The sequence below is a fragment of the Lampetra planeri genome, chromosome 20 (genome assembly GCF_965212315.1).
Source record: "Lampetra planeri chromosome 20, kcLamPlan1.2.h2, whole genome shotgun sequence".
Classification (NCBI taxonomy): domain Eukaryota; kingdom Metazoa; phylum Chordata; class Hyperoartia; order Petromyzontiformes; family Petromyzontidae; genus Lampetra; species Lampetra planeri.
Window position 1 is genome coordinate 986092 of NC_136126.1, and position 9169 is coordinate 995260.

Below are 9169 nucleotides of genomic sequence, written 5' to 3' on the forward strand. Positions count from 1 at the left end.
GCGGTAGTTCAGCTGTGCTGCAAGTTACTGTGCGTCTGTGTGCGTGTGTTCCTTGCCTGTGTGTGTGTGTGCGTGCGTGCACGCGTGCGCGTGCTCTGTCTTGCACTGGTCTTTTGTAAGATGTTTGGCAGCTGGCATGTCCCGTACGCTGCTAGATCTACGCAACGTAACGCACCAACCTTGCACCACCTCCTCTCCCTCCCCACCCTGCAGTAGCTGGGTTTGCCCCGCCCTCGGCGTTAGGCATGTGACCATTAACGAATCGTCAATTAAAATCTCAACGCTCGGAATTACGCGCGTGTACGTAATAGGTTCTTACAAATAATGTGGCCATTGACGATGACGATACATTATCCCCGAAGTAGCACAGTGGAATGGGTTGAAGTAGCGACTTCAAACTTTTTATGACAAATCGGATCATGTGGTGTGCGGGGGAATGAAGCATCGCGTGGCCTACGAGGCGGCGGCGTGCCTCGCGTTTTTACTCGCGCTGCACCGGTGGACGCTGCTGCCACTTGCCACATTGCGACCGATGGGCCAAGTCCTCGGTGGCATTCCCGTGCACGACCACCCGTCGTGGTGGAAGGGGGGGGGGCAGCAGTAGGAATGTGGGTGCCAGACCTCGCGATCACCCGCCCCATGCATGTCCTATCGACCATCCAGCTCTCCGCACGGTTTTATCCAAACCGGTGTCATTCTCTTCGTTTAACGTAGGCGACATAGTCGAAAGGTTGCTGTTTTAAGACCATTGCTGTCATCCGACCTGCTAGTGGCATGATAATTGGGGTGCCTTTTGGAATACTTTTTATTTTATTTTACGCATGGTCTTGCAGACCCTCGTCTCGTCGTGGGGACAGTTGTGTTTGCAAGAGCGCAGTACCATGTCTCAACGCTTTTGTGACGTTCTTCGCAAGGAGAGGTTGCAACTCCGTCAAGGATATGAAGGATGAAAGGATGCTTTCCTTCCCGACACTTTTTTCGGCAAACTCAGACGTTCTCTTTCTCTTATATTCGTATAAGTTACAGTTGTATTGTTTGCCGTTTTTAATATTTTCATTTGACGTACTCCCTGATTTTCGGTGTGCGCGTTTTTTTGTACGACCTACCAAGTGGATTTTGCGTTGAGGAAGGGGACCCACTGCCCGCTCGGGGTCCTGACGTCCGCCAGTGGCTCACGGCTCCCGTTTGAGGAGGCTACGAAGTCCGTTTCTGGTTTTTTTTTTTTCCCCTCGGGGGACAAGTGCCAGGTAGATGACAGGAAGATGCAGTCTAAGAGGAATAAAGGACTCTTGTTACTGACCTGGGCTTTGCGTCCTTGGCTGCCCTTCATTGTTTCGTAGCTTTGCTAACGAGGTGAAAGGAAAGGCTCTCAACGGACTTTGATGCGCGCTCTGGCTTACCCCTTAACATATATTTCATAGCACCGTGCGGCGCGCTTTCGGATTGTGCCGTGTACAACGTTGTGCTCCACGCGCCACAAGCCCTCCCAGCACGTTGACCGAAACGTCGGACGTCGTGCCGAACGGCACGCGGCACAACCCGAAAACGCGACAGAGACCTGTACAAGCGTCACAACCTACCCAGTCGTGTGGTTTTTTTTGTATCATTAATAAAACTGTTCAACAACCAGGGACACACAGTCAAGCAAAGTATTGGCAAAGTAAGAGCTATTAGTTCCTTCGCTGCATTTTTATTTATTTGTGGATTATAATGCTAAGACCACACACGAATGCACCAGTGCTGGGCTCTCTAAAGAATAGGTCTGTTGGGAAACTGGCTGGGCTTCATGTGCCTGTCTGGTGGCGAAAGCGCCAATGATGAAGCCACTGCCAGCACATTGCAGTTCCCCAGTGGACCTCTGAGCCTGGGCCTCTTGAGTAAGTCTGTGGGTCTCTGTGGGACTCTATAGGTCTCTCTGTGAGCCTGGGCCTCTTGAGTGAGTCTGTGGGTCTCTGTGGGACTCTATAGGTCTCTCTGTGAGCCTGGGCCTCTTGAGTGAGTCTGTGGGTCTCTGTGGGACTCTAAAGGTCTCTCTGTGAGTATGGGCCTCTTGAGTGAGTCTGTGGGTCTCTGTGGGACTCTATATAGGTCTCTCTGTGAGCCTGGGACTCTTGAGTGAGTCTGTGGGTCTCTGTGGGACTCTAAAGGTCTCTCTGTGAGTCTGCGAGGGTGCTGATGACGAAGCCGCCTGCCTTCACATTCCCCTGGTCTCGCCGTCGCGCACGCGTCTTGAGACCGGAATACCCTTGATCGGACGTTGTTGCCTCCGCAAGCTGGATTGGGGAGCCACCGCCTGGTACTGGCTGTGCGAATGAGCAGCAGATCCTTGGCCATTGTGACGCGTTCCATTACGATGTGTATCGGCGTTTGGAAAATCGTAATAAATGTGAAAGGTGTCTTCGCAAAGTGGCAGGGTGAATGTGTAAGGAAAAGCGGCTGCTGTCAAGGACAATATAAAACGCACCTCTTAACGATCATTGTCTTACAAAATGTAATAATTTACAGGATGGAGGCCTGTCCATGCAGAGTGAGTCGTGGGATTTGATGTAACCACACTTCAATATGCTGGTCAGTACGGGTTTATGGAAGGGTGGCAGTGGCCCAGGACCGGTTCGATATCAGCCACTGATGTTAGACGTGGCCAGGAATCGAGCGGGTTCATTGTGCAGTATGCCAACCACAGCGCTGCCTTGGAACAGAAAAGTACATCAACGTCGACAGTGGCCTTTAAGATCAGATAACTTATTAAGGCCTGGATAATGATTGCATACGTGAGTACGTGTCCAGGCAAACTTGTTCAAATCACTGCTGGATGAAAGCTCCATGCAGTGCAGGTCGTGGGGACTGTTTGGCCAAACTTGCGCCTTATGGTCAGTGTGGTTTTTAAATGGAGGGAGGAGCTTAGGCTGAGGATGTACAACCGGATTTTCCTGCACGGCCCTCCGTTGGCAGCGCAGTCCCACATGTCCCCTTCGTCGCCAGCAGGCTGGCATTCGGGTCATCGGGTCACCTGGCGCCAACGCAAGAGGTCGACTGAAATCCAATCTCGCCGCAATAAGTCCTTAACACTGACTGAAGTAAGAACACATCTGAATTCGCCTTTTTAAGAAGTTATCTTTGGGTCCAAGGGAGAAAACATTTCCGGTAAGACATGGTGGAGATTTCGATTTAAAGCTTTTGTGACTGCAGGGATTCATCTTCTTGGTTCTTTCGGTAAAGTCACGTAGAAGGGAAGTGATAAAATAATACAAATAAAACATAAAATAATTCTCACGACGTTTCGGCCACAACGCAAGCAGCCGTCCTCAGGTGAAGAATGAAAAAATGACCAACCACAAATCATCGGGGAAAGTGCCGCGGAGTCTCGGTGTGCCCTGCAGTGCGCAACGACGTCGGCCCGCCGGTTTTGTGTCCCCCACAATCGCTGTCGAGTCGTGAACCCTTCGCCGCGAGCAGCGGGATCGCGCTGCCTGAGAGAATGGCCGTCGAAGGCCACGGCACGGGTCCGCCGGCCGAAGGCTGCGAGTGCAACTCTCCCTCCGTCGACGATGGAGATCGAGTGGAACCGGCGACCTCTGCTCTACAAGCTCGGCGCGCAAATCCGTTGCTTCCACGGCAGCCGTCGTCTCCTTCGAGGGCCACTTCCCAACAAAGTGAAGAGTTTGTGGTGGTGGTGCTGTGAAGCGCTGGAGTCTGTGTGTGCGCCCTCGTCCCGTGTGTGTCGCCTGCCCCCTGGTGGCTGTGACGTCTCCACGTCTCCCTGCCCCCTCTCAAGTTTAAACTAAACTTGTTCTAATTTCACCAGGTAAGGCCCACTGAGCTATATGGCTCTTTTTTTTCGAGAAGCGACCTGGTCACAAATGATCGCTCAACGAAGTGGCTTATCACGTGGAAATGTATAGCAGCCAAATACTTTAATAAACGCATGTTGATTTTTAATACAGGAGGTCGTGGGTTTGATCCCGACACGGACGCCTGCTGCATATTTTGAGTTTGCGTGCCCTCCCCGTGGTCGCGTGGATTTTTCTTCGGGTCCTCCGGGGTTTCCCTCCCCATTTAGAATCGACATCACGCGTTTAGAGTACAGTATTGGCTGCTCTAAATGTCCACGTGGTAAGCCACTTCGTTGGGCTATCATTTGTGATAGCCAGCTCGCTCCTGAAAAATAGCTGTACAGCTCAGTCGGGCCTTACGTAGTAAAATAAAAAATATAGTTTAGTTTTAGAGTGGCATTAACCTGAGCTGGGCTACCCACCGCTTCAACCGTCCGCACTGAGCAGTGGTGTAGTGATCCATCGAACTCGCACTGCTGACATGAGACATTCGTCCAGCCGTGATGAACAAGTGGCCGTAAACTCGGCACTTTTGTAATCTCACGCCGCCACTGTTTGAGACGGGTGTAAGTACAGCCCGCGTGTGTCCTGACGTGTCAATGGAGTTTGATATATCGAGTCGGAAAAGCACCTGTAAGTTTTGCCGTTTTATGTTTATTGGTTGTAAATTAACATTGTGAAAAATAGACCTCCGCTCTGTTTTAATACATTATTCTATGTACAAATAAGGAGCTGTAATATGACGAACAAGAAAACGATAATTTTACAACGTGGATGTGGCTATTCAAGTTCATTCATTAAAGGGTGATAATTGGTTTTTTACCCTTCTATCTGGCTTAGCAGACCGGGTTAGAGTCAACGAGCCATTCAAATCCTGTCTCTCCCCATCCCAAACCACACTGGCCAACCAGACACTACCCCGCTCGCCGTCCAGACACTCTACATTACCACACTGGCCAACCAGGCACTACCCCGCCCGCCGTCCAGAAACTCTACATTACCACACTGGCCATCCAGGCACTCTACATTACCACACTCGCCAACCAGACGCCACTCCACTCGCCATCCAGACACTCTACATTACCACACTGGCCATCCAGACACGAGCTATGACCGCACTAGCCCTGACCGTTACCACACAAGCCAACCTCGGTCCATCTTTTACTCCCCCAAACGCACGCAGACAAGCGGGACCCCCCACGCTCTCGGCGCAGCAGCTCCACGCGTGGCCCGCCACGCCGAGCGGGTCAGTGCCGGGCCCTGCCGTCGAGTGGGGCCCGCGGTGCGGGAGGAGGTGGGTCGCTTGAACTCGCCGGTGGTTGCCAGCCCTCCAGATTTGAGCTTTAATCAAACAAAAGAAAGTCCACCCTCGACACGTTCGTCAGTAACCACTGCGCGGCCTTGGAACAAAACGAATTATAGGCGACGTTTCGGGCAATGGCGCTTCTTCATAGCACGTGCATCATAGCCTATTACGTGCTATGAAAGGGGCCATTTCCTGACACGTGGCCTACTATACTGTATATGTATATTTTTGTTATATCTGTATTATGTATATGTCGGGGTGTGTTTGTTTTGCTTGTACACCGCTGCCATTGCAGCAGCAGCACCGCTAAATAATCTGTGTAAGCTTTCATCGATCTCTCCTCTCTTTTGATAAGCGAGTGGACGTCATCAAGGCACCCGTTTGTACATCTCCTCTTAACCTCTGTCCATCTTCCGCGCAGCGTCGTAGAGCAACGGCCCCGAGGTACAAAAAATAAAAGTGCTTCGTTTTATTAGAAACGCGAGAGCGAGCACCGCCGCTCCCTCCAACCGCTGGAGGCGGCTCCCCTCTCAGCCGCGGGTCCCAACAACGTCAAGGACAACAACGACAAACAACGACAACAACAACAGGCCTCGCCACTGCACTGTCGGGCAGTGGCGAGGCCTGGCTGCCGTGGGCCCCTCTCCCAATTCCTCCACTGCCACCCCCACCAACTCCCCCCCCCCCCTTTGTAACCCGACGCCGAGGGGCCCTGGTGCAGTTGCACCGCCTGCACACGGGCGTCATGGCGGCTAGGAGATGTTGACTCTACTCCACCACTCTACTCCACCCACACTCTACTCCACCACTCTACTCCACCACTCTACCCCACCACTCTACACCACCACACTCTACCCCACCCACACTCTACCCCACCCACACTCTACCCCACCCACACTCTACCCCACCCACACTCTACTCCACCACTCTACCCCACCACACTCTACCCCACCACACTCTACCCCACCACACTACCCCACCCACACTCTACCCCACCCACACTCTACCCCACCACTCTACCCCACCACTCTACCCCACCACACTCTACCCCACCACACTCTACCCCACCCACACTCTACCCCACCACACTCTACACCACCACACTCTACACCACCACACTCTACCCCACCACTCTACCCCACCACTCTACCCCACCCACACTCTACCCCACCCACACTCTACCCCACCACTCTACCCCACCACTCTACCCCACCACACTCTACACCACCACACTCTACACCACCACACTCTACCCCACCCACACTCTACCCCACCACTCTACCCCACCCACACTCTACCCCACCACACTCTACCCCACCACACTCTACCCCACCACTCTACTCCACCACTCTACCCCACCACACTCTACCCCACCCACACTCTACCCCACCCACACTCTACCCCACCACTCTACCCCACCCACACTCTACCCCACCACTCTACCCCACCCACACTCTACCCCACCACTCTACCCCACCCACACTCTACCCCACCACACTCTACACCACCACACTCTACCCCACCCACACTCTACCCCACCACTCTACCCCACCACTCTACCCCACCACTCTACCCCACCACTCTACCCCACCCACACTCTACCCCACCCACACTCTACCCCACCACTCTACCCCACCCACACTCTACCCCACCACTCTACCCCACCACACTCTACACCACCACACTCTACCCCACCCACACTCTACCCCACCCACACTCTACCCCACCCACACTCTACCCCACCACTCTACCCCACCCACACTCTACCCCACCCACACTCTACCCCACCACTCTACCCCACCACTCTACCCCACCCACACTCTACCCCACCACACTCTACCCCACCACACTCTACCCCACCACACTCTACCCCACCACACTCTACCCCACCCACACTCTACCCCACCCACACTCTACCCCACCACACTCTACCCCACCACACTCTACCCCACCACACTCTACCCCACCACACTCTACCCCACCCACACTCTACCCCACCACTCTACCCCACCCACACTCTACCCCACCACTCTACCCCACCACTCTACCCCACCCACACTCTACCCCACCACTCTACTCCACCCACACTCTACCCCACCACTCTACCCCACCACACTCTACCCCACCACACTCTACCCCACCACTCTACCCCACCACACTCTACCCCACCCACACTCTACCCCACCCACACTCTACCCCACCCACACTCTACCCCACCCACACTCTACCCCACCACACTCTACCCCACCCACACTCTACCCCACCACTCTACCCCACCACACTCTACCCCACCCACACTCTACCCCACCACTCTCTACCCCACCCACACTCTACCCCACCACTCTACCCCACCACACTCTACCCCACCACACTCTACCCCACCCACACTCTACCCCACCCACACTCTACCCCACCCACACTCTACCCCACCACACTCTACCCCACCCACACTCTACCCCACCACACTCTACCCCACCCACACTCTACCCCACCCACACTCTACCCCACCACACTCTACCCCACCCACACTCTACCCCACCCACACTCTACCCCACCCACACTCTACCCCACCCACACTCTACCCCACCCACACTCTACCCCACCACACTCTACCCCACCCACACTCTACCCCACCACACTTTACCCCACCACTCTACCCCACCCACACTCTACCCCACCACACTCTACCCCACCCACACTCTACCCCACCACACTTTACCCCACCCACACTCTACCCCACCACTCTACCCCACCCACACTCTACCCCACCACTCTACCCCACCACACTACTCCACCACACTCTACTCCACCACACTCTACTCCACCACACTCTACCCCACCCACACTCTACCCCACCCACACTCTACCCCACCACTCTACCCCACCACTCTACCCCACCACACTCTACCCCACCCACACTCTACCCCACCACTCTACCCCACCACACTCTACCCCACCCACACTCCGGCCGCTCTACTGACTGGCGTACCGACGCGCACATCGCTGGGCTGGATGCGCCGAGAAGGAATCGAACCGGTGACCTCTGGGTTGCGAGTCCAGTGTGGGGACCATTGCACCAGCGATGTGGCAGCCTTCGCCCCCTTGAGAGGGCCACTTTACGACAACGTTAGAGATTGTTTAGACAATAGTATATATAATAGTATATAGATAATGTTCTGTATATACATAACGTGGAAGCGGTCTTGGAGTCAATTTCAGCAGTGAAATAATTTTGTCAAGAAATAAGCTCGCCACAAAGTAATATATAACAACTTAATGCAGTGTTAACGTTAAAGGTGAGTACAATATATCTGCATCCCCCCCCCCCCTTCCATGAAGTGGAACTTGGTGAAGCTGGCTGGGTTCAAGCCCTGGGTTGGCGCGTCCCTCTTGAAGTGGGTTCACAATGGCCGGGCCAGAGACCCCAGAGACGACGCCGCCGAGAGCCTGGATTCGAATGGAGATTTGGGCCTCGCGTGAGTAATACTGGGGGGTCAACAAGTCTAGCGAGGTGACAGGCTCAGCTCGGTCACAAATGATTGCGCAGTAACAAGCCCACGGTGTTAATTTGGTTATTCGCTTGAGTCGGGTTCTGATCTCGAGGTCTGAATGAAACGCAAACGTTTGGTTGGGATGTGGATGGCACGCGCCCTGGCAGGGCGTGCGAGGCAGCGCATCGCCACCCGGTGCGGTCGAGAGGCGAATGAAGACATCTCAGAAGTAGTTCTGTGATGTCCACTTCGAGGTCGTTACCGGACACAGGAAGGCGCACTGCCTTCGAGTACATTTGTTCGTATCTTGACGGTGATATAAAAAATAGCATCTCACTGAGTGAAAAACTAAATGTGGTATGGTGAGCGCCCGGACTCTAACAGACCAGGTATTCTGGGAAATGATTTGCCTGGTGGAAAATTTGGAGTTGCCCAACATGTCTGCCCAGCCATCGAGAGTTGCCCAGTCAACGAGAGTTTTACAGTTTTCTGGTCGGGCACCTTTGCCCGGCCCAGTCAACTCGAGTTGATAAATCGTC